Source organism: Capra hircus, unplaced genomic scaffold (assembly GCF_001704415.2).
Source record: "Capra hircus breed San Clemente unplaced genomic scaffold, ASM170441v1, whole genome shotgun sequence".
Lineage (NCBI taxonomy): Eukaryota > Metazoa > Chordata > Mammalia > Artiodactyla > Bovidae > Capra > Capra hircus.
The window spans coordinates 79,388-103,773 of NW_017189574.1; the positions used below are offsets into that span (position 1 = coordinate 79,388).

Sequence of the window (24,386 nt, forward strand, 5' to 3'; positions counted from 1 at the left end):
CCACGCGCAATCCTCACCCAGCTAGTGATAGACAGAGCAGTACTTTGTGAAAACACCGTGTGCACTTTTATTATCATCAAATTGGGGCCAAACTTCCCACAGGCAGCAACATTCTCTGCCCAGTACCTGAAGAGTCAGACATGACTGAGTGACTACCACTTTCACTTTTTTATACTCTGACATGGAGCTTGCAGGCTCTGTAAGCACTCTCTCTGCACTTCCCTGGGCTGAGCCAGGATCCCTTCTGTGACCACCCCTCACTCTGCAGACAGGCAGATGCTCAGGCCCCGTCCTCCCCCAGTGATGGAGCTCTGGGAGCTTCCCCAGCTGGGAAGCTGTCAGCTAATGCTGACAGACCTTGTTCCTACAAGCCGTGTCCTGTCTGGATTCATTTGCTCAAAGGCTTTGCTTTGGTTGTTTCTCTTCTCAAGTTTGGGGAGAAGCACAGAAGCACCAATTGTGCTATCAGATACTTGATAACTGAGTTGTTATTTTGTGGGAGCTCTTAAGTCATCTCTGATAAAATAGTTGCTACACTGTTCTCAGTGTGGTTAGAGAATAAGTGGTCCCTGGAATGCTGGTGATGGACAGGGTGATGGAGTTGGTGATGGAGGGGGAAAGCTGGTATGCTGCAGTCCATGGGATTACAAAGAGTTGGGCACGACTGAGAGACTGAACTGAAGTGAGAAGAACACTGTCCCAGAAGTGGACTTTTGGACTGCACTCCTCTTAGACTAAAATACTCAACACTTGTGAATAGTTCCATGACTTTTCTCTAAACTATGTTTCACTCAGCCTTGATGTCACACATACTGAGAGTGCTTAAGATGTGGGTGTTTCTCAGCATCCCATGGTCACACAGGCAACGTCCGTGACTCAGTCCTGGTGGGATCTGAACAACCATAGTCCTCTCGATGTGTGTGACTTGAAGTTGGTGGAACTAAGCTGCTGGCATGTTTGAGTGTGAGTGTGTGTGTGTGCCTGTGTGCACATGTTTGTGCACTGTGGGCTTTCCTTCCATTTCCCTTCCTGAAGCTATGAATCCCCCTGTAGAAGCCCCAGCCCTCACTCCTCAGCCTGACCTGCTTTGGGTTCAGAAATCATAAAACTAAGCCTGTGGGAACAGCATGCAAACACCAGCCAACATGCAACAGGGAGGACCTCCAGGGCTGCTGGGAGCATGTGAGGCCCTGGCTGTCCTGGGGTTCAGGGGCATGTGCTCCCCAGAACTGCCCTGGGCATGTTCATGGAGGATGGAGGATAACAAGGAGGTTTGGCCTCCAGATCACTGAGCCATCTGGCCCTGATATTCTTGGCTTCATGGTGCAATAAGCAGGTCAGTGCCCAGGAAAGGCAGGGGAGCTAGAGGCATGGACTTCGGGGTCACGTCTTCTCAGGGGCTGCCTGTGGGTGGCTGTTTTACCTGCAATGGATGAAGTCGGGCACAGGGTTGTGCTGGCTGAATGAGGCCACATCCAGGCTCATGCAGATCTCTACGTTGTCACCTGCCATGATCCATATGGCGGCCTTATTCTCATCTTCAAAGATCTGGCATTGAAGTGAGGTGCACAGGAGCAGCATGAAATTATCTGGTGGAACAGAAGCATCTGTGGTCTGGCCTTGTCCTTTCAGCTACTCTGTCCTATCCAGTTTGTAGGTCTATGTCCGTGGTGGCAGCAAGAAGCAACTGCTTCCCCAAGACCAGGCCCATCTACCCCCACAGACCCCCCCCCCACCAGAAGGTGGGTGCATACAGGTGTGTGGGGCTGGATAGTGGGGGTATGTGGCAGGAGATAAAGTTACCAAAGTGAAAAAAGTGTTTGGAATGCTAACATGATATTAACTCTGCAGATTTAACAGCCTGTCCAGACTGTACGTGCAGAGGTGTGGTGGCAGGGGGTGGGGCAGGAATGCGCCACTAGGGGAAAGATGAGCAGGCAGGACCCCAGCTCCCCACTTACACAAGAGGAACACAGGGTTGGACCAAATGATGAAGTCAGGGAAGTACAGCCACTTGACGATGCTGTCATTGAAGCTGGTGCCCTTGAACCTCCAGGGGTAGTCTGCTGGGTGTGGGGTGGGAGGAGCTGGTCAGGGAGCCCCTCATGCCCTTGAGTTCCCCCCTTCCCAGCTCTGATGCTGGTGGGGGGAGGACTCACCTCAGCAGTGGGCAGGGGGGATGCCAATGCAGATGAAATGCTGGAAGGTGATGATGCAAGCCAGAAAGTAGCAGTACTTGGGTGGGTCAGATCTCAGTGATGGCCTTACTCCTGTGCCGGTACAGGACAGCAATCACCCAGCAGGTATGAATCATGGTGTAGAAGTCTATGCATTGGCTGATCACGTTAGCTGGCATGAGGAAACAGATCTGTGTGAAGATGAAAGAGGCAGAAAGTCGTCTTTACAGGGAAGGGGAATGGCATCAGTGGGCAGCTCCCAGGGGCAGTGGAGACCCGTGTTCCTGGGGCCAGACTCTGGATGAGTTCTTCACCTGCTCTGCCTCTGCAGTGTGTTTTCATCATGAAGACAGAAGACTGATCAGATGACCGTCAATAAGAATCACTGTTCCGAGTACTGAGGGCAGACCTTCCACACTATTCAGGTCAAAACAGTGTGCTCTGGCTGAGGTCATACATTCAGAAGGCACTAAACAGACACCCAGGCATCTGTAAGACTGGGCATCCTGAGAAGCTGTGTCCACAGCCACAGAGCAGGGGACAGGCACTGAGTCCTGGAGACTCTCCACCAGGCCAGGGATCCCTGCCATAGAATTTCACCCCCAGACCCCCGGATCCCAAGGAGACAGAAATCAGGGCCTGTAGATGTGCCACAAAGCCCTCGTGGCCACCTGGCTGAAAGCAGCCAGTGGAATTTTTAGAGAAAAGAGAACAGGTCAGCAAGGAAACTCACCTCCAGACCAAAGTTGTGGAAGAAGTAATTGATGAAATACCTAGCACAGTTAACAAGTCCATCATCCAGCTGGAGTCTTGTGATGTTGTGGAAGATGGTTTTAGACACAGAGGTTGAGAGGTTGTTCCATCCTTGGTAGTACTCCTGATGGCAGTAGATGGTGACCTTGAAGGCCAGAATGGCTAGCATCAGCAGGTTGTTCTAGAAAACAAGGAAAATACACTTGATGCCACGTGGTCATTTACAGTCTCCTCAAAAAGCCATCTCATTTCACTGTGGGTGTCTAAAGGGACAGTGTGTGATCAGATCCCACATCCATGAAACAGTCTTGACTTTAATGCTCATTTTCCCTGTTTTGTGGTAACAAGGGTGGAGTCATCTCCAGTTTGCAAATCAGGCTAATTTTCATGATAACAGGATTTAGAACCTCTACACCAATGACTGGCGATGGTCACACCAGATCCAGAAAAAGTACCACCGAACCAGATAGCTGGGTCCAGTTACTCGGAAGGGTTTCCAGCCTTCTCTTCAACTAAATGTGAGAAACTCTTATATAGCATCCTACAGGGACCCTGGGAAACAGACTGAGCTGCAGACTGGGGCTCAATTTAGCAAGTTTTGAACATAGTACCTCTGAAATCAGGCTAGAGAGAGCAGTAGAGTGAAAAATATGCTGAACATACTACAAAATAATAATATAAAATAGGTAACATTTATGTGCCAGACATTAATTTAATCACCCTTTGCAAAGATGGGTTGGTTTTATCCTTGTAACAGCTCTTAATGGTAGACATCATTTGTATGTTACAAACAATATTGGTCATATGAGCAAAAAACCAAAAATCTACACCAAGAGAGAGAGAGGAGATGCTTAGTACACTTTCAGACTCCAGGAGTTGAGTACAAAGGCTTTAATTACATCATCAGCATAATCCATCAAAATAAAATGCTCAAACTATCCATTATAGTAACATGTGAATAATCTGAACTATATTGCTTTCTTTATGTTTGTTGCAACTATTTGAAATCAGAATTCATTTTTCAAAGATATGCTGTTTATATGTGATTACTTCTAAACATAATAGATGCCATTGATTAAAATATGTAGAATTTAGAGAGCAAACATTTCTTGTCATGGTACCCTTACTTCTCAGAAATAATTACCTGACCATTTGGTATAATTTACTCAATATTTTTTCTTTGTGCCTACAAGACATCATTCTATGTATCCTGTTTTGAAGTTTGCTTTTCTTTTTCAACATTACAATATATTTTGGATATCTTTCAGTGTCTGATAATATCATCAATCTACCTCAGTCTTTGAGTGGTTTCATAACATTCCAGTGAATATATTCATCATACTCTATTCAACGAATCTCAAATTACTCAGCTGATTTCTTTTCAGCACAATTCAATACTGATTTTAATATTCAGTCATGTGTTTTGGAGGTGACTGCAAACCCCACGTAAGAGGATGAGGCTCTCAAAGGTGAGGTGAGTGGTCTCCAGGGAAAGGGCTGCAGACGTGAACTTGGCAGAGGCAATGCTAAGGATGAGGAAGCCTTACCCTCAGGTAGACAAGCAGAGGAGATGACTTCCTGAGGCCCATCCATTCCGTGGGATCAGTGGGTGTGCTGTAGAGCAGAGGCTTGTTCAGCTGGTGCAGGGGTATGTTCGTCTGGTTTTCATTTGGCTGAAAAGAAGGAAGAAAGGAGTAAGAGACAGCCCCACAGTCAGGAAAGCTCAGACTAGTCTCTTTCAGCTTTGAGCAAAGGGACTCAGGGATGGGGAGGGAGGACCCATTTCAGAGGGAGTCAACATCAGGAGAGACAGGACCAGGACACTTCCAACTCACTGAGCTGATGAAGGCCTGAAGGCGAGTGCTGGGGGATGTGGGTCCCCCGAGGTCTGCCTCCCTTCCCTGAAGGCCAGGCAAGGAGACCTCCATCTCCAAGGCTCACCAACGAACAGTTCACAGAGAAGTTCTCAGGCTTGATGGTCTGCAGCTGGTACATCATCTTACAGACGATGATCACACATGTCCAGACGGTGCAGACACTGTTGGAAATGCAGACAAAAATATGTCACGCGGCACAACATCTAAAAACCTGGATGTTTTTAGGCAACTTGACTGATTCAGTTCCTCTGAGTTGAGCAAAGGCTGGCTGAGCTCTTATGTACAAGAAACGGCCATGGGTGTTAAGATATACATTTTGTATGCAGACAAGTGTACAACCAGATGATGTTAAGTAACATCACAACAGGAAACTACAGAGGTGAACAGGCTTCTGGGAGGACACTCAGGGGGTCCTTGGCCCAACCTGGAGCTTCAGGAACCTCTCCTGGGAGAGAACATACCTTAGCGGTGCCCTCAAGCTGTGAGGAATTCAGACATACCCACGCTGGTTGGGCATGTGCCACACAACCACATCTGTGAGTCAGTGTCCGCCGCTGCCCCATCCGCGCTCAGTGGGGGACCTTAAGTCTGAGCGGCCTGGGGCTCCAGCTGGAGCAGACACCTGCTGGGTCTGGCCTGAAGACAGAACGGCGTCACTTGCCTCCTTCACGGACACCCAGATGATGCAGGAGTACATGGTCTTGATGATGTGAAGCTCCAGTATCCACCACAGGAACATCAGCAGCTAGTAGAAGCCCTCCAGGAACCACAGAAGCAGCACTGTGAGGTGGTCGATCACCAAGTGCCAATTGTTCCTCAGATCTGCAAGGCAGGACATGTGTGCAGCTGTGAGTGGAAGCCTGGGCTGTACAGATTGTTCCCACAGTTTCTAGCTCACTGCCCAGGTCAAGTATATACTTGAGCATATATTGAATATATATTTTATTATATACTTATATATTGAGTATATATTTCATTCACTTGGAGCAAGTCAGCGTTTTGTTTCCTCCACCTGTGAGTCAGCATCCGAGCGGCTCCTGGGCAGGCAGCTTACCTGACGTCTCCTCTTCCTCTTCACCCTCCTTGTCCTCATCCTCATCCTCATCCTCGTTGTCCCTGTCAGGTTCACCCTTCTTGGCTTTTGCAGGGCATCCCCCCAGTGTCTCCTCCCCAGGCCCAGCCAGCTGCTTGACTTCTGCTACCTCCAGGCTAGCGGTCAGCTTCATCATGGTGAAGTCCAGAAGGCTTCACTCGGGGTGGGCCAGCCTGTTGGCAGAGAGCAGCCGAGACAGGGAGGGAAGGGCGTTGGGAGCTGAGAGTGAGTAGCATGTGGAGGAGGATGAACAAAATGGAAGTCACTATGCAGCCTGGCATGTGGGCTTGTTAGCGTCTGGTTGCTTTTTATTTTTTAAAGCTCTTTCTAAAAGATGAACTGTAAACTCAGGTTTGGTGAGCTCTTCCAATTCAGATTCTAGTGATGAGTCAGTCATGAGAGCTATCAACACCTAAATTTGACACTTTTTCCCTTGGGAGAAGCATGAAATGGCATCGTGTAGAGCAAGAATTTCATGGCTTCACAGGGGGACTTACTCATTGTGGTGGATTGGTAAGTTTTTCTTGATGCTGCTCAAAGTAATGGAAATAGAAAGGGATAAAAAGGAGATAAGAACAGAAGAGTCATAAGGAGAGTCAGAGATCACACATCATGCTACAGTCATCTACTGTACTCTGGGTGCAGGGGCCCTAACACCACGTGCATTCCAGGATGGCGGCCACAGTGTGTTTTGACTGGGAGCCCTGAGCTGGGCAGCTAATCTGAGAGTGGACGACGCTGCAGTGGTGAAGGGCAAGATGCAGAGACTGCTGAGGCACGTCTGGTCATGCTTTCTTAGAAACACGGCAAACCATCCTCTAGGAATCAAGTCATTCACAGTTTAAGGAGGGATTATTTTTTAAATTCTTAAATAATGTGTAATGTTGGGCAACCTTTGCATGGACTAATCTCATCCTGTGGCCTTCTGAAGCATATGCAGTGGAATGCAAATGTTTCCAGGAGTAAGAAGCCTGCAACACACCCCATCCTCAGGCACCAGGTGAGCTGCCAGATCAGATCTCCTGTGAAGAGTGCGGGAGCCCGGCTGAGGGGGCTGTAGCCTTAGGGAGCTCAGTGATTCTCGGGGGTCCAGCTTAGTTCACAGCAAATAGTAATGAGTATGATCTTGCTCCTCAGTTTTTAAAGAGCATATCTTTTTTATTCATATTCAAATGAACGTTTGAAGGAATGTTATTGGGCAATAAAGTAGACATTAGGAAAAGGCCTATTACAGATAATGCAGGTAGTCCTCCTCATTTGCAATAAATTATTCATTTCAGCCTGATTGTTACAAGACAGACACTGACTAATGTTATTGTATCTGTAATACTGTAGGCTCTGAGTAAATTTCACATCTCTGGAATTTTACTTTTTTTTTTAATGAATAAGTTTAACTAGATGAAAATATAAGCTCATATGCAACTTGTTGGTTTTGCATTTAAAATGCCTGTGATATTCGAGAACTGTGGTCAAGATTCTGTATTGCCGTTGGACTTTCAGAGAGGTTCTCCTTCACAAGCAATTCCTTTTAGAGATGTCAAGCAGGTAGATCATCACAGAATGTCAGAAATGAGTTGCTAATTTAATGAACAAAGAATGTTCTGAGGTCAGTGGAATAAAGTGTGCTGACATGTACTTGCTTATTTTCTTTTTCTTTTCTTCTCTTATTGGATATATGCATACGTATAGCTGATTCACGTTGTTGTACAGCAGAAAGTAACACAACATTGTAAAACAACTATACTTCAAAATATAAATTAATTAAATTGTATGATCCCGCCAAAATTCACCTTTCAGTTTGGCTTCGATGATCCACATTAAATTCTCGAGGGCTCTACATGATGAATTCTTCAGACACAAGTGACACTTGCCTACAGGGCAGACACAAGCCACACAAACAACAGACAAACAGGCAAAGGATAGCTGGCTGTTTACAGAAACAACAGGACCAGAATCAGTTTAAGGGATAAAACATACTGATCATTCCCAGTTTGGGATTTTTTTTTTGGGGGGGGGCGGGTGTAGCATCTACTAAGGGGGCAGGAACAGAGAAGGCAAAGCATGACAGTCAATCCAGTTCTGAAGACCTCTTTCTTCATCATTTTGACTCTAATGTAGCCACTTACTAGGGTCCTAGGGACTAAAAATCACTAGTAAGGAAAATACTACAATGGAAAAGAATTGTGAAATGATGGGATACACGTCCCATGCTCCAGGTAGAAATTTGGGGACTTTTATATGAAACTCCTGCATGAAATCCCAAACTGCCAAACTCAGATGAGTCCTTTGAACTCCTTGAGTTCCTAGAAAACTCTTTTCACAGGAGCAAAAATGAAATCCCCTGACCCCAAACCATACACATTGCTGACATTACTCATTTTTGCCTCGCCCTTTACGTTCTCTTAGAAAAGTAATAGTTCAGAGGGTTCTAGGGGCTGAGCCTTGGCCAAAGGAGGACCAGCCATGGCCTCAGACTGACCAGACCATGGGCCTCCTTCCTGTCCATCCAGGTGAGGGGGCTATAGGCTGGCCAGACAGTGGAGGAAAACAGGAGGACACATCTTGATAGGAGGCTGCTATCCTTTTTCAGAACCCACATAATTAAACCATGTTTACGTACTTAAGGAAACCCTGTTCAACACACTCAGTTTTCCATAATTCTACCAGTCAATATTAAAGGAAGTCAACCTTGAATATTCATTGGAAGGACTGATGCCGAAGCTCCAATACTTTGGCCACCAGATGTGAAGAGCTGACTCATTGAAAAAGACCCTGAAGCCGGGAAAGATTGAAGGCAGGAGGAGAAAGGGATGACAGAGGGTGAGATGGTTGGTGGCATCACTGACTTGATGGACATGAGTTTGAGCAAGCTCTGGGAGTTGGTGATGGACAGGGAAGCCTGGTGTGCTGCAGTCCATGGGGTCGCAAAGAGTCAGGCATGACTGGGCGACTGAACAACAACAAACCCCTAGCACAGCAGAATGTTCACAGTCTGACATTTCATGAACTATGCCTAATGAATTACTGCTTTATCTTCTTTCCATGGACTCACTGTTTCCCTTGAGGAGCTCAGGGGAATTTCCACCTGTGGCGTCTGTGTTCCTCTGAAGGCAGCACTTTGCTCCCTCATCTATGCAACAAATGTTTTCCAGGAGCTGAATCACAGGCTATTACGTGAAGCAGAGAGGAAAATCTGTATCAAGGCTCAGTTAGACGAATGCCTGTAATGTTCCCAAGATGGAGCAGACCTAGGGATGTGTGCTGACCCGCTGTGGCTCTACACGCATGGCCAGGGCAAGACGGATCCCATTGGCTGCTTGGAAACACTTTGTATTAGTATTTATTGATGGAAGACAGCAACAGGGGACGAACTGGTCGCAGAAATCACTGCCTTCGCCCTTTCCTTAAATGTTACTCTGGTTACTCGAAGATAGCAGAACCTTTCAGCCGAGTTCCTTCCTTCCCAAAATGAAAAGGAGAAGTCTGTACTATGCTTTCACTTATAGAGACTTCCTTACTGCCTGTCAGTGCAACAGAAAACTCACCCTCTGAATTTAGCCAGATTCTGTAAACAGTTCTAAAAATACCCCATCACCCCATATACAAAAGACACATCACCATCGCAAAGGAACTTCAGTCTGCACAACTCCTCTGGACCAACTCACACGCCTGTCAAGATCACCCATGAAATGTCATAAATCACTACCCACGTGCATGTTAAGTCGATCAGTCATGTCCGACTCTTTGCAACCCCATGGACTATAGCCAGGCTCCTCTGTCCATGGAATTCTCCAGGCAAGGATACTGGAGTGGGTTTCCATTTCCTATTCCAGGGAATCCTCCTGACCCAGGGATCGAACTTGTGTCTCTGATGTCTCCTGCACTGGCAGGCAGGTTCTTTACCATGAGCACCACGTAGGAAACCCAAATCACTACCTACTGTTTCGTAAAGTGCCATCAAACACTCCACATTTTTGCTCATTTTCCCCCGCTCAGAGGCTGACTGTCATGGCAAGAACAGGTTGAGATTCTCAGTGAAAGGACGGGAGGGTCTGGCTGCGCTTGCGTGGGCTCACCTATAGATGGCACTGTCCTCCTTGCTGGGGATGGACTTCAGATTGGTGAGCTCTAAGAACCAGCCGTGGAAGTAGTGCAGGTGCAGGAGGCACACCGGGAGGAAGGCGGTGGGCATGGAGATGCGCGTGAACAGCTCAGCCACCCTGAACTGCTTCAGGCCAAGGTCCTCTAGCCTGTGAAACAGGGCAGGTTTCCCCTGTGGGCTCACTCACCCATATGCCCACTAAAATTCAGCTATTTCTCAGTGATTTCACACTGAACATTTTCAAGACAGAAGTCTCCATTTTCCCATGTTCCTGAAGCAGCTAAGCTGTTCTCGCCCCCTCCCCACTCCGGGCTTCCCTGGCACAACCGTCCACCTCGTGCAAAATGCCCGAGTCAGAATGCCCCCTCACCCCCACACTTTCCTGTCTCCACCATCCACGTTCCTACACTCTCATTTCCTGAATCTGTGCTCTTGCTTCCTCTCTAGTGCCTCCTATTCTAGGTGAGGCTGCCATCCTCCATCTCAGGACCACCCCCTCCCCCCGACCACCACTGCTGGCTGACCACCTGGATGTGTCTACTATTCTGGCCCCCACACATCACTGTTTTCTCAGCCAGTCAAGGGTGCTTTAAAGACTTGTAGACATTTCACTGAGAATGAGATGCAAACCATCACCACCTAGGAGCCCTGCACCTCCGGGAGCCTGGCTGACCTCCAGCCTCCCTGCAGGTGAGACTTCATGCTATTCAGTGCACTCACCAAACCCTGTCCTGCCACAAGCCCTTTGCATTTGCTGTTCTCTTTTCCTGGAATGTTCTTCTACCTCTCAGTTCTCAACTCAGTTTCCTAAAGACAAGCTCCTTCTTAGTCTTCAGGAGTTTAAATGACATCTCCTGGGACTTCCCTGGTAGTCCAGTGGTTAAGACTCAGCATTTTTACTGCCGAAGGCATGGTAAATCTGTGCTGGTCAGGGAACTAAGATTACACATGCCAGGTGGTGCAGCCAAAAATTAAAAATGACACCTTCTCAGGAAAGCCTCCCTGAACTACTCCATCTCTAGCTATTGTGCCCCCACTGTTCATTATCTCGGCTTGTTTTTGTGTCCTTCACAGATGTGTCTGTTTGTAACTTATTTGACATAAAGTAGGCTTTTTGGTTTGTCTCCTGTCCTAGAATGTAAATTCCACAGGACTCAGACTCCGTCTGGCTTCTTGTTGATATTCAGGTGCACAAAAGTATCTGGCTCAGGCAAGGTGCTCAGTTCTATGCCTCCTTCTCCGGACACTCAGCTCTATGGCTCCTCCTCTGGACACTATGCCCAGTTCTGGTTCAATTTAGGAATTTAGGAAGGAATTTAGGAAGTTTAGAGGAACAGAGTAGAAAAGGCTATAGTCCTGTCTATTTCATGCACGAGAAAGAGCTCATCACTGCTAGTTTCCATGGCCAAGCAGTCCTTGAGAGTCCCTTGGACAGCAAGGGGATAAACCAGTCAGTCTTAAAGGAAATCATTCCTGAATATTCACTGGATGGACTGATGCTGAAGCTGAAGCTTCAAATCTTAGGCCACCTGATGGGAAGCCCCAGCGTACTGAAAAAGACCTTGATGCCAGGAAAGATTGAGGGCAGGAGAAGGGGACGAGAGAGGATGAGGTGGTTGGATGGCATCACCGACTCAATGGATATGAGTTTTAGCAAACTCCGGAAGATGGTGAAGGCAGGGAAGCCTGGCATGCTATAGTCAGGGGGTCACAAACAGTTTGACACAACTTAGCAGCTGAACAACAACTGCTTAGAATCTCAGCACCAGCTCCATCAGGGAGGGAGGCTGATGCTCTGTGTTACAAGCCTCCAGTTAGGAAGGGAGAAAGTGTGACTGTGAGGAGCCAGGCAGGTGAGCTTCACATGAAACAGACACTAGAAAAGCCATAAGGCGCTGAGAATTCACTTTCCAGTCAATTCTTATTGAGTACCTATTATGCGCCAAAAGCTCAGGCCTAGGTCATGAGAACCCCAAACAACCGAGACCAGTGAGTTCTGTTCTGGAGGAACTTACAGCCAGTGATAACATCAGGTTTTGCCAAAACTTCCTTCCCAGCAATGTGTTTGGAACAACATGCCCTCGCAACTTCACCTGGTGGGTCACTTTCCACCCTGCTGTCCAGCACAGTTACTTACTTTTTTCAGTCCAATCATGTTTTGCCACAAGCCTGGGAAGTTTTCAAATTGATATGTGTGTATAAAGATGAGCACCAGCATCATGCAGATAACCACAGACATCTAGAAGTACTTCAGGATCTGCCTCCACCACTCAGTGCACCTGTGAGTCAGACGGTGAACAACAAATGAGGAAAAAGCATGTTAGCAGAAAACTCACAAAAATACCTGCTCCATTCAATGAAGACAGGTGGTTCCATTTACAGATGTCTGAAAGTAAAGTCAAGTTCATTTTTAGTTTTTGAGGCTGCGTTGCTCGTAGAGTTGGGACGATGTAGATTGGAATCTGAAGGCTTCCGTTGTGGCTCAGATGATAAAGAACCTGTCTGCCAATGCAGGAGATGCGGGTTTGATTCCTGGATCAGGAAGATTCCCTGGAGAAGGAAATGGCAACCCATTCCAGTATTCTTGCCTGGAGAATCCCCATGGAAAGAGGAGCATGGCGGGCTACAGTCATTAGGGTCATAGTCAGACACAACCAAAGCAACTTGGCGTGCACGCATGTTGTGTTAGTTTCAGGTGTATAGCAAAGTGATTTGGCTATACGTGTATATATATATATATATACTTTTCTTTTATAGGTTATTACAAAATCTGGGTATAGTTCCCTATGTTATTCTGTAGGTCTTTGTTTATCTCTTTTATAGATAACAGTGTTTATATGTTAATCTCAAGTTTCAATTTTATCCCTACTCTCACTTTCATTTTAGGTTAACGATAAGTCTGTTCTCTATGTCTGCAGGTCTGCTTCTGTTTTGGAAGTAAGTTCATTTGTGCTGTATTTTAGATTCCACATGTAGCTGACATCCTATGGTATTTGTCTTTCTCTGTCTGATTTACTTAGTATAAAAATCTCTAGGTCCATCCATGTTGCTGCAAATGGCATTATTTCATTCTTTTTATGGTTGAGTAATATTACATTGTATAAATATACCGCGTCTTTATCCAGTCATCTGTCAATGGACATTTCTAAGGTCGAGAACAAGACAAGGATGCCACCCTAACCAATTTTCTGACTTTTTCAGAACATAATATTTCAAATTAGTGAACAGGTGGAGGGGCTCATTCTTCATTTTATGATTCCTAGCCTGTATTTTTTGAATCTCATCAACCCCTTTACATGATGTGTTCATGAGGTCATAGTAACTCAGTGCCTCACCAAAGGGAGCTCAGGCATACCCCTGGACAGATGTGAGGATGGTAAATGGTGGACACAAGCACCCACCTGATATAGGGCCACATAGAAGAGGAGGAGCACTATGTAGATGACCTTGTACATCACGATTTTACCCTCGAAGCTGATGAAGAAGAACATCCCCCTGCAGATGCAGATCCAGTACCTGATGAACAGGGCCAACAGCAGGTTCCCCAGCACCTTCATCACATCCTGTTCATCCACTTCTTCCTCTTCCTCTCTCTGTTCCTGCTGCTCCTCCTTCGGCTCCTCTTCTTCCTCCTTCTCCTGAGCCTTGATGTCCACCTGCACATCCTATTCATCATCTTCAAGACAGAAGACCCTGCTGTTACAAGGAACCAGTCCATGGACCAGAACAACACACTCTGACCTGTGATATATGGGTGCTACACAATTTAGGCATTACCATACAATTTAAATAATTTTACACAGTTCTAATAAACAAGGCAGAATTTATAGAACTAATCATAGTCCACTTTCTTAATCTTCCTGAAACATAAAAGAAACACATTTTGTAATACTTTTATACAAGCTTTTCATAACACCTATTTCACTTCCAATGTCCAATAGCTATAATTACTGCAGGATCAAGAGAAATAAACAGAGAACAATAACAAACCGAAACGAACTATGACAATTCAGATTCTGACTACAATGTGCCTCACAGTTCAGTTCAGTTCAGTCACTCAGTCATGTCCGACTCTTTGTGACCCCATGAATTACAGCATGCCAGGCCTCCTTGTCCATCACCAACTCCCAGAGTTCACTCAAACTCATGTCCATTGAGTTGGTGACATGATCCAACCATCTCATCATCTGTCACCACCTTCTCCTCCTGCCTTCAATCTTTCCCAGCATCAGGGTCTTTTCAAATGAGTCAGCTCTTCGCATCAGGTGGCCAAAGTATTGGAGTTTCAGCTTCAACATCAGTCCTTCCAATGAACACCCAGGACTGATTTCCTTTAGAATGGACTGGTTAGATTTCCTTGCAGTCCAAAGGACTCTCAAGAGTCTTCTCCAACGCCACAGTTCAAAAGCATCAATTCTTCTGTGCTCAGCTTTCTTTATAGTCCAACTCTCACATCCATACATGACCACTGGAAAAACCATAGCTTTGACTAGACAGACCTTTTTAGGCAAAGTAATATCTCTGCTTTTTAATAATCTGTCTCATTTGGTCATAACTTTCCTTCCAAGGAGTAAGCATCTTTTAATTTCATGGCTGCATTCACCATCTGCAGTGATTTTGGAGCCCCCCAAAATACAGTCAGCCATTGTTTCCACTGTTTCCCCATCTATTTGCCGTGAAGTGACAGGACAAGATGCCATGATCTTTCTTTTCTGAATGCTGAGCTTTAAGCCAACTTTTTCATTCTCCTCTTTCACTTTCATCAAGAGACTCTTTAGTTCTTCTTCCTAGTTCTTTCTGCCATAAGGGTGGTGTCATCTGCATATATGAGGTTATTGATATTCCTCCCAGCAATCCTGATTCCAGCTTGTGCTTCTTCCAGCCCTGCATTTCTCATGATGTACTCTGCATATAAATTAAATAAGCAGGGTGACAATATACAGCCTTGACGGACTCCTTTTCCAATTTGGAACCAATCTGTTGTTCCATGTCCAGTTCTAACTGTTGTTTGCTGACCTGCATACAGATTTCTCAAGAGGCTGGTTAGGTGGTCTGGTATTACCATCTCTTTCAGAATTTTCTACAGTTTATAGTGATCCACACAGTCAAAGGCTTTGGCATAGTCAATAAAGCAGAAATAGATGTTTTTCTGGAACTCTCTTGCTTTTTAGATGAGCCAGTGGATGTTGGCAATTTGACCTCTGGTTCCTCTGCCTTTTCTAAAACCAGCTTGAACATCTGGAAGTTCATGGTTCACGTATTGCTGAAGCCTGACTTGGAGAATTTTGAGCATTACTTTACTATGATATGCACTGTGATATGAGTGCAAATTACTTTGCCAACAAAGGTCCGTCTAGTCAAGGCTATGGTTTTTCCAGTGGTCATGTATGGATGTGAGAGTTGGAATGTGAAGAAAGCTGAGCGCCGAAGAATTGATGCTTTTGAAATGTGGTGTTGGAGGAGACTCTTGAGAGTCCCTTGGACTGCAAGGAGATACAACCAGTCCATTCTAAAGGCCATCAGCCCTGGGTGTTCTTTGGAAGGAATGATGCTAAAGCTGAAACTCCAATACTTTGGCCACCTCATGCAAAGAGTTGGCTCATTGGAAAGGAGTCTGATGCTGGGAGGGATTGGGGGCAGGAGGAGAAGGGGACGACAGAGGATGAGATGGCTGGATGGCATCACTGACTCGATGATGGAAGTTTGAGTGAACTCTGGGAGTTTGTGATGGACAGGGAGGCCTGGCGTGCTGCGATTCATGGGGTCACAAAGAATCGGACACGACTGAGCGACTGAACTGAAACTGAAGAAGTTATTAGGAAGGTGAGTGCAGTTTTCCATCAATATTAATACATAAATTAACAATAATAGGAACTTCAGGTTTGTTGTCAGACACACACAAGTGAGAAGACAGTGAGGGAACATCTTTAAAGTAGTGAAATAAAAGCTGTTACCCTAGAATTCTACACCCAGCAAAACTATCTATCACCAGAAGGTTTGCACTACAAAAAATGTGAAAAATTATTTTATGCAGAAGAAAAACAATAATAAATGGAAATGTGGACATGTGGACTGAAAAGGAAAAAAGATGGTACAAATTCTCTGGATAAATTAAATAGTTATTCTCTGCAATAAATTAAATAACATCATTACTGAATCTACAAATATTCAAAAAAATAAACTAAATATTATTAACAACTTTATGCTAATAAATTTGACATATTACATGCAAAGGCAAATTCCTTGAAAGACACAAATTACTAAAACTCATTCAAGAAGAAATAATCTGAGAATCTTATAATTATTAGAGAAATTGAATCTGTGCTTAAATACCTTCCCATAAAGAAAATTTAAGACTCACATAGTTTCATGAGTGAGTGCTTTTTAAGGAAAAATTTAAAAATAATGAATAAAAAATCGACATCAACTCTTCTGTCATACAAATTCAATCCCAGTAGGCTTTGCTATAGACATCGACAGACTGATATAAAATTCATACGGAAACATAAAGGGCTTAGAATAGCTTAAACAACTTCAAATTAAAATTTAAAAAAAGAAAAAAGAAAGTCTGACACTGCTTAAATTCAAGACATTATTAAGCTACAAGTAATTAAGACAGTCACATAAAGATGAGGAGAAGGCAATGGCAACTCTTGTACACTCCAGTACTCTTGCCTGGAAAATCCCACGGATGGAGGAGCCTGGTAGGCTGCAGTCCATGGGGTCACTAAGAGTCAGACACGACTGAGTGACTTCACTTTCACTTTTCCCTTTCATGCATTGGAGAAGGAAATAGCAAGCCATTCCAGTGTTCTTGCCTGGAGAATCCCAGGGATGGGGGAGCCTGGTGGGCTGCCATCTATGGGGACTCACAGAGTCGGACACGACTGAAGCGACTTAGCAGCAGCAGCACATAAAGATGAAGAAACAAATTGTACAGAATAATCTATATATAAACCCAACCACATAATCACAGTCACGATTTTCAACAAATGCAAAAGAAAACACAGTCATTTCAATAAATGATTCTGTACTACTTAACTTCAAAGGCGAAACAAAATCTGAGAAGAAGATAAAGAGGAAATTCACGTTTGTGAATTTGGGCTTGGCAAATATTTCTTAACTACCACACCAAAAGCATGATTCACAGAACAGCTATGAAGTATATTTCATCAAAACTAAAAACTCTGCTCTTGCAAAGACAGTAGTAAAAGGATGATAACCAGCAGACTGGAGAAATATTTGCAGAAACATATACCTGGTAAATGATTTGTGTCCTGGTTTTCTAAACAAATGCCAGAACTCAACTGTAAGAAAACAAAGTTAATATGATTTCTAAAAATGGGTAAAAAGTGAAAGATTTATACAATCTCAAGAGAGTGTGATGAAGAGAAAGTAGCATTGACATACAGTCCATAAGGGTGCAAGGAGTTGGACATGACTGAAGCGACTTAGCATGCACGCATGTGTAAAATAGATAGCTGGTGAGAAGTCCCTATGATACTGTATGTTTGGGGCTGGTGCACTGAGACGACCCAGAGGGATGGTACGGGGAGGGAGGAGGGAGGGGGGTTCAGGATGGGCAACATGTGTATACCTGTGGCGGATTCATGTTGATGTATGGCAAAACCAATAAAATATTCTAAAGTAATTAGCCTCCAATTAAAATAAATAAATTTATACTAAAAAAAACCCACAAGGGACCCAGCTTGGCACTCTGTGATGACCTAGAGGGGTGGAATGGGGGTAGGGGAGGGAAGCTCAAGAGGGAGGTGATATATGTATAATTATGGCTGATTCTCACTGTCGTACCGCAGAAGTCAACACAACATTGTAAAGAAATTTCCCCTGAATTAAAAATAAATTTTAAAAAAACAAATAAAAATGGGTAAAATATTTTAACAGACACTTCATCAGAAAGTTATATGAATGTATGTAAAATCAGCTCATGAAAAAGATCCTCAGCCTCATTAGGCATTAGGGAAATGCATTAATTTAAAACCTCAATGAACTGCCTCTACACAACAATCAGAATGCCCAAATTTAAAAAGATTGACTATACTAAGAAAGGATGAAAAAGAAATGAACTCTCACAGTGCAAAATGAGACCTGCCTCCTGCCCCCATGCAAGATAATAATAATATAATAATAACAACAATAATAGCAACAATAACATTAAAAATTACATACTAACTGATTTCATTTATAGAAAGTCTTAGAAAATGTATTCTAATCAAGTTAGGGAGAGCCATCAGAGGTTACCTGGGGATGGGATGAAGGAGGATGAAGACAGGAGAGAGATTACAAAAGGGATGGAGCCCTTGGGACAGATGGGTATATTCATTCCCTTAATTATGGTGATGGTTTCACAGGTATGATTATGTCAAAAATGATCAAACTGTAAGCTTTAAATTATGCAGTTTATTTCATATCAATTATACATTAAGAAAGCTGTTAAGAAAAACAATTATACTACTTCCACCAAAAATGAATAACTAGCAAGTTTATGAAAACCATTGTTAAGTTTTCTCAGGAAAAATATTCTTCAGAGAAACTCTGAAGAGAAAAATCAAAGCCTCTCGGTTCACAATTCCAGAGCTAATTTCTTACTTCTGGGTCAGTTTGTTTAGAACTAAAATGAACATATTGCTATAATTAAAGTGGATCACTAACAGGGACCTACAGTACAGAACATGAACTCTGCTCAATGTCACGTGGCAGCCTGGATTGGAGGGGGTTTGGGTAAGAATGGATACATGTATGTGTATGGCTGATTTCCTCAGCTGTTCACCTGAAACTACCGCAACATTGTTAATCAGCTTATACTCCAACACAAAATAAAAAGTTTAAAGTTTGGGAAAAGAAAAAAGAAAAAAAAAAACAATTAAGACAGCAACAGCCACAGTTACTGCATAAATAACATTCTGAACTTCAGAATGCCAAGCACTTATGAGGCAACATCCTTCTGTATGTTTAGCCTCAAAATACCTTACAAGTCAGCCAAGTTGGCTTATCTACAGTCTAAAAAATTAATGAGGTGTTACTGCATTGAATTAAAATCCAGTCCACGAATGAGAATCTTAGCTCTAATAAGCAAGATGGCCACACTTTCCAACAAAACGTGATAGCAAAACAATTGTTTTGCTCCAAAATGCCCTTTCTCAAAAGATCGCTTTAATTTTTCATCAGCTGTTATCTTAACTTGAAGGATTAGTCCATCTTCCCACCACGAGAAATTTTACCATCATTAATTTGCTATTAATTTTTAAAGTTGAAAGCACTTAAATGTACCATCCAGGCATAGTTTGTAATATGTTCATTAATACTAATCATTTGGAGAAAATGTAGGAAAAAAATAACTGCCAACTCTGCCTAATCTCTATTCCTCTTCATACTTTGAAAGATTAAATGTAAAACGAGTCATCTTTTCATCTGGCAAGGTTCAGTGGACCACACTTTGAGAGCAGGGACAGAACTTGGGCAGAAAGGTCCTGACTTGAGGTGACCCATGCAGGTGAGCTGCTCTGTGGAAACGATGGCTCCAGAGCAAGACTGCCCTCCAGGTCAGATAGGACACCAGATCACAGGACAGGGTGGGTCTTCCTGGACACTGGAAGAAGACCCTTCCTGAGAGGCATGCTCAAGAGCAAAAGCAAGACACAGCTGGTCAAGGCTGCACTTCCAGAAGCCCAGGCTAGGAGGTTTCAGGTTCAGGTTGGACAGATGTCCAGTGCAGAGGCTTGTCTGCCTGGTCAGGGGCAGTGGCTGCTTTATACATGATGCCAGGTGTCATCTGGGTGGCATGGTGACACCCCACCCAGGGACCCCCTTTCCCAGGGATCTTGAGTCAACACCACACCCACTCATGGCCCCAGGTGACCATCAGGTTGTGGAGATCCCCCGAATGCACTTGGGGGTTAAGTATTTACATTCTATTGATTTTCCATTTATCTGTGGAAAATCAATTTGTTTCTCTTGGTTCCCAGTTTTTGCCTTTTAGATGAGCACAAATGAAGTGGGTCTGAGATTGGTCACTTAAACCAAAAAGAAACAAGAGTTTGGTTGCTGTTATGTCACCTACCTACTGGACAAACTAAACCATCGGCTACCTGGTGGTGACACCCTAAACAAAAAGGGGAAGTGTTAACCACAGGTTCGTTTACATTCCTCAGCATGAAAATGACCTGCTTGACATTAATTTTCCTCACACTGGACTGCTTCCAGATGAAGTTCTCACCAACCTGCCTCCATTAAGAACAATTTCATCTTTCTGTGCTATTTCTGTGCTAGGCTCAGATGGCTCTGATGAGGGGGCAGCACCGTGGCTGTCCCAGGTGAGGCTGCAAACTCACTAGAACAAGCCACATTAGACAACCACCTGCAAAGCTAACAGCACCAGACACAACACAAGAGTGACTGCATTATATCACTTTCTAGGAACCCACTGGCTTCTCCAAACTAGAAGAAAAAGACACAGCACCAGGGCCATTATGACTCTTGACATATTACTGACATTTTAATGACTAGTATAAGAATAGGATAAATATAATAAATAATATTGTACTCTTCATTTTTTTTTCATTTTTGTCATTTGTTACAGAATGGTTAAATATTGTTGAAGTTTGAGGCTTTGGCTTTTCTTTCTTATATGGTTTTTAACACTGGAATAGACATGCTTTTCCTTCACTAAACAAAATGCATTTTCTTATTGTGATTTGTTGAAACGACATAGAAAGGGCGACATGGGACAAGTTGTGTATTTATTTAATAGAGAATGCTGCCTCTACAGGGAATGGTCCGAAAATCTCTCCCATTCCTTCCCACAATTCTTGTTCATTTTCAAATTGCAGGATCTAAGGTGAAAAAAAAAAAAGAAGCACAACAACAAAATGAATTTGAGCAAAGAAGTCCAACCCTTGCAGTGTAGAGGAAGTGACTGTGACTGTCGCAGAGAAAGTGCAGCAGTTGGAATGACAGTCGGTCAGAGATGATGAGACGCGACTTTGGGGGCTATTCAGGCAACCCCATATGAGTGTTCACTGCGCACAAATGTTCATAACACACCAAGAATAAAACCTACAGGTTCCATCATTCTCTCTGTCATGACTACGAAAACAGTAGACACTGATTCCCCTGCCAAGACCTCCACTTGGCCCACGTCAGAATGTTCGCTGGGATTGTCCAGATAATTTTGGTGAGAAAACAATGACCGCCCCCCTACCTCGCCTTTGTCCAGGACTGCTTTTACATAAGTTCACCTCAGAATTACCTGCATTGTCAGCTTTGCAAGGAAACAGTCAACAGTGAGGTGACACTGTTAAAATTGGATTTTTGGAAAGTCACCAGCGAGTAGATGTTTGTTTATTGCATTCAACACATTTCAGCTCACGTTCAAGGACACCACAGAGCAAGTCAGGTCCACCTACTTCGGTCTCATCCTCCACTCAGAGCACATTCCACACTTTTGGTGCAGAAAACCCACAGGACACAAACTGGCTGGGACTGGTGGCTTTATCACAGAGAGGAACCCAGGTGAGGACTCTGAACCCTGACCCTTGCCTCCTGGCCTTCAAAGTGTAAGGTGTTTGTTGTCTACAGAAATTCCCAAGGAAACACAGAACCTTTGGAAGGTCACATACTTGGGATTAACTGAGCCAAATTTTGTTTAGTCTGCCATTTTCCTTAGGGAGACAAGCCAGAATATGTTGGAACTGGGCCCTATTCCATTAAACAAACTGTGCTGAGTGGTATGTTATCTGTCTTTTGCAAGTTATGTGGATTAGCTTTAAAGCTTTATTTTGCTGGATCAACTTCACAAGAGGGGGCACTGAATTTTTATGGGTTATAACCATGTGAACCATATACCCAGTGTCTCATATCCTACTCTCATTCTGCCTTAACCTTTCCGTGTGTTACTTGCTCCAGTAATGTCCTACTGTTTGTGGCCCTATGGACTTAGTAGCCCGCCAGGCTCCTCTGTCCCTGGGATTCTCCAGGCAAGAATACTGAAGTGGGTAGCCATTTCCTTCTCCAACGGATCTTCCCAACCCAGGGATTGAACCCTGGTCTCCTACAATGCAGGCAGATTCACCATTTGAGCCACCAGGGAAGCCCAACCTTCCCATAGTTAGTTCATAACAATCAGAAAACAGCCCCGATCTTTGTTTTGGAGAATTTGGACAGTTCTGTGCACAAACAGGGGGGAATCACTAACTTTTCTCTGGGCAACCCTCCTCCCTGCCCCTTCTCTATGTCCTACCAGTCTGCTGTCCGCCCTGTCCGCTACTGGTCCCTGCCCACCTGCTCCACAGGCTTCCCTGGCTAGAACCTTTGAGGAACTCCACCCAGTTGTGAGTGGAGTTGGAAGGAATCATATGATCTCTTGGGAGCCTGGGGTTGAAAGAAGATGTCATCTCAGAGAAACATGAGCCCACAGAGGTGTGCTCCACACAGGTGCTGGATTTCAGGTCACACTACCTGTGTGCAGACCTATGGAGTAGGATTGTGTGGTCCCAGGACCAGGGAAACCTCCATGACCTCCCACAGAGCAGAGCGCTAGTCAGCCTGGCAGAGGCTCGCACACAGCTGAGGGACCCTGGGGCTTCTTCCAATCATTATGAATTTTTCCTAAGTTCATAAGTAACATGGATTCTCAAGAGAGCAAAAATGAAGAATCTAAATCTCCTGGGTCAGATATCAAGGACTGACTACATTACAACACATCTACACAGTCAAACACCATCAAAAGCTTTGAAGTCCATGGAAATCACACTTGAGAGGAACGTTTCATGACATGAAGAGATGCAGAAGTTGCACAGAGCAAATTATAGAACAGCCTGTGCACCATACTGTGCAACAGTAAAGCATCACGATTCAAAACCTGTTTGTAAAAAGCACACTTATGCACAGAAAAAGCACTGGGAGAATACAGACCAAAAACGAACAGTATTTCTGAGAGTTATGATTTTTTTAAGTGTTTTTCCTGATTCTTTTTTTAAAAAGATTATTTATTTTAGTTGGAGGCTGATTACTTTACAATATTCTAGTGGATTTTGGCCATACATTGATATGAATCAGCCATGGGTTCACATGTGTTCTGATTCTTTTTTATGCTTTTCCAAACAATCACCAACAAGCATCCTAATGATAAACAAATCAATTCAATATTTCTAAAAGTATTCTAAATATATTCTAAAAATAAAGCTAATCTTCAGCAGAAAGCCTATTTGAAAGCTTACAAGAAGTCAAAAACGACTTGGATGGTTTTGAGTACTGCCACATCCGAAGCTAGATACTTGGGCTGGAGTCTCTGTGGTTATGAAATTTTTGACAAACGCCCATGCAAGATGACTTTTTCTTCCCCTTTGTTTCCAGTTTGTTTTCTGCCAGCTCAGTTGGTGGATAGCAATGCATTGAAATTACACCTTAAGAAAAAGCTATCATTTAAAATACATAAATTTCTAAGCTTTCAAAGGCTAAAAGGCAATGTCATATTTTCACCAAGTTAATGGAGGAAGAATCTACAACAAGGCAGCTTACATGCAAACATGTGTATACACACATATATATGTGTATACATAAATGTATATATACTGCATTGTTTAGCTCAAACTATCTATTCTGTGATAAACCACCCAACTCTATGAGAGTATAGCGATGAAGCTTTTAAACTTCTTTTTTTAATATAAATTTATTTATTTTAATTGGAGGCTAATTACTTTACAATATTGTATTGGTTTTGCCATACATCAACATGTATCCGCCACAGGTATACATGTGTTCCCCATCCAGAACCCCCCTCCCTCCTCCCTCCCCGTACCATCCCTCTGGGTCGTCTCAGTGCACCAGCCCCAAGCATCCAGTATCATTCATCGAACCTGGACTGGTGATTCGTTTCATATATGATATTCTTCAAAGTGTCTATAAAAACTTACACCCATAATTTTAAGTTTGAGGTGATCCCTATGAAAGATAAAGATGGGAAGTTATTACACTATTAGGACTGCTATTATCTACCCACTTGGTTGACAAATTCTGGTTTACCACCTGTTATAACTAGTGAGCTAATAATGGTTTTTACATTTTTAAGTGGTTGGGAAAAATCAAAAGAAAAATAGTATTTCATGAAATGTGAAAATATTTTGAAATCCGAAGTTCAGTGTCCACGATGTTTTGCTAGGACCTAGCCAAAACCTTGGGAGAAGGAAATGGCAACCCACTCCAGTATTCTTGCCCAGAGAATCTTATGGACAGAAGAGCCTGATGGGCTGCTGTCTATAGGGTCGCACAGAGTCAGACACGACTGAAGCGACTTAGCACACATGCGTGCGTAGGAGAAGGAAATGGCACCCCACTCCAGTGTTCTTGCCTGGAGAATCCCAGGG

General features: G+C 43.9%; 1 pseudogene; it reads right to left on the minus strand.

Annotated features, from left to right (window-relative positions):
- LOC102178890 overlaps positions 1 to 24,386 on the minus strand; it is a 62,367-nt pseudogene that overhangs the window by 17,115 nt on the left and 20,866 nt on the right.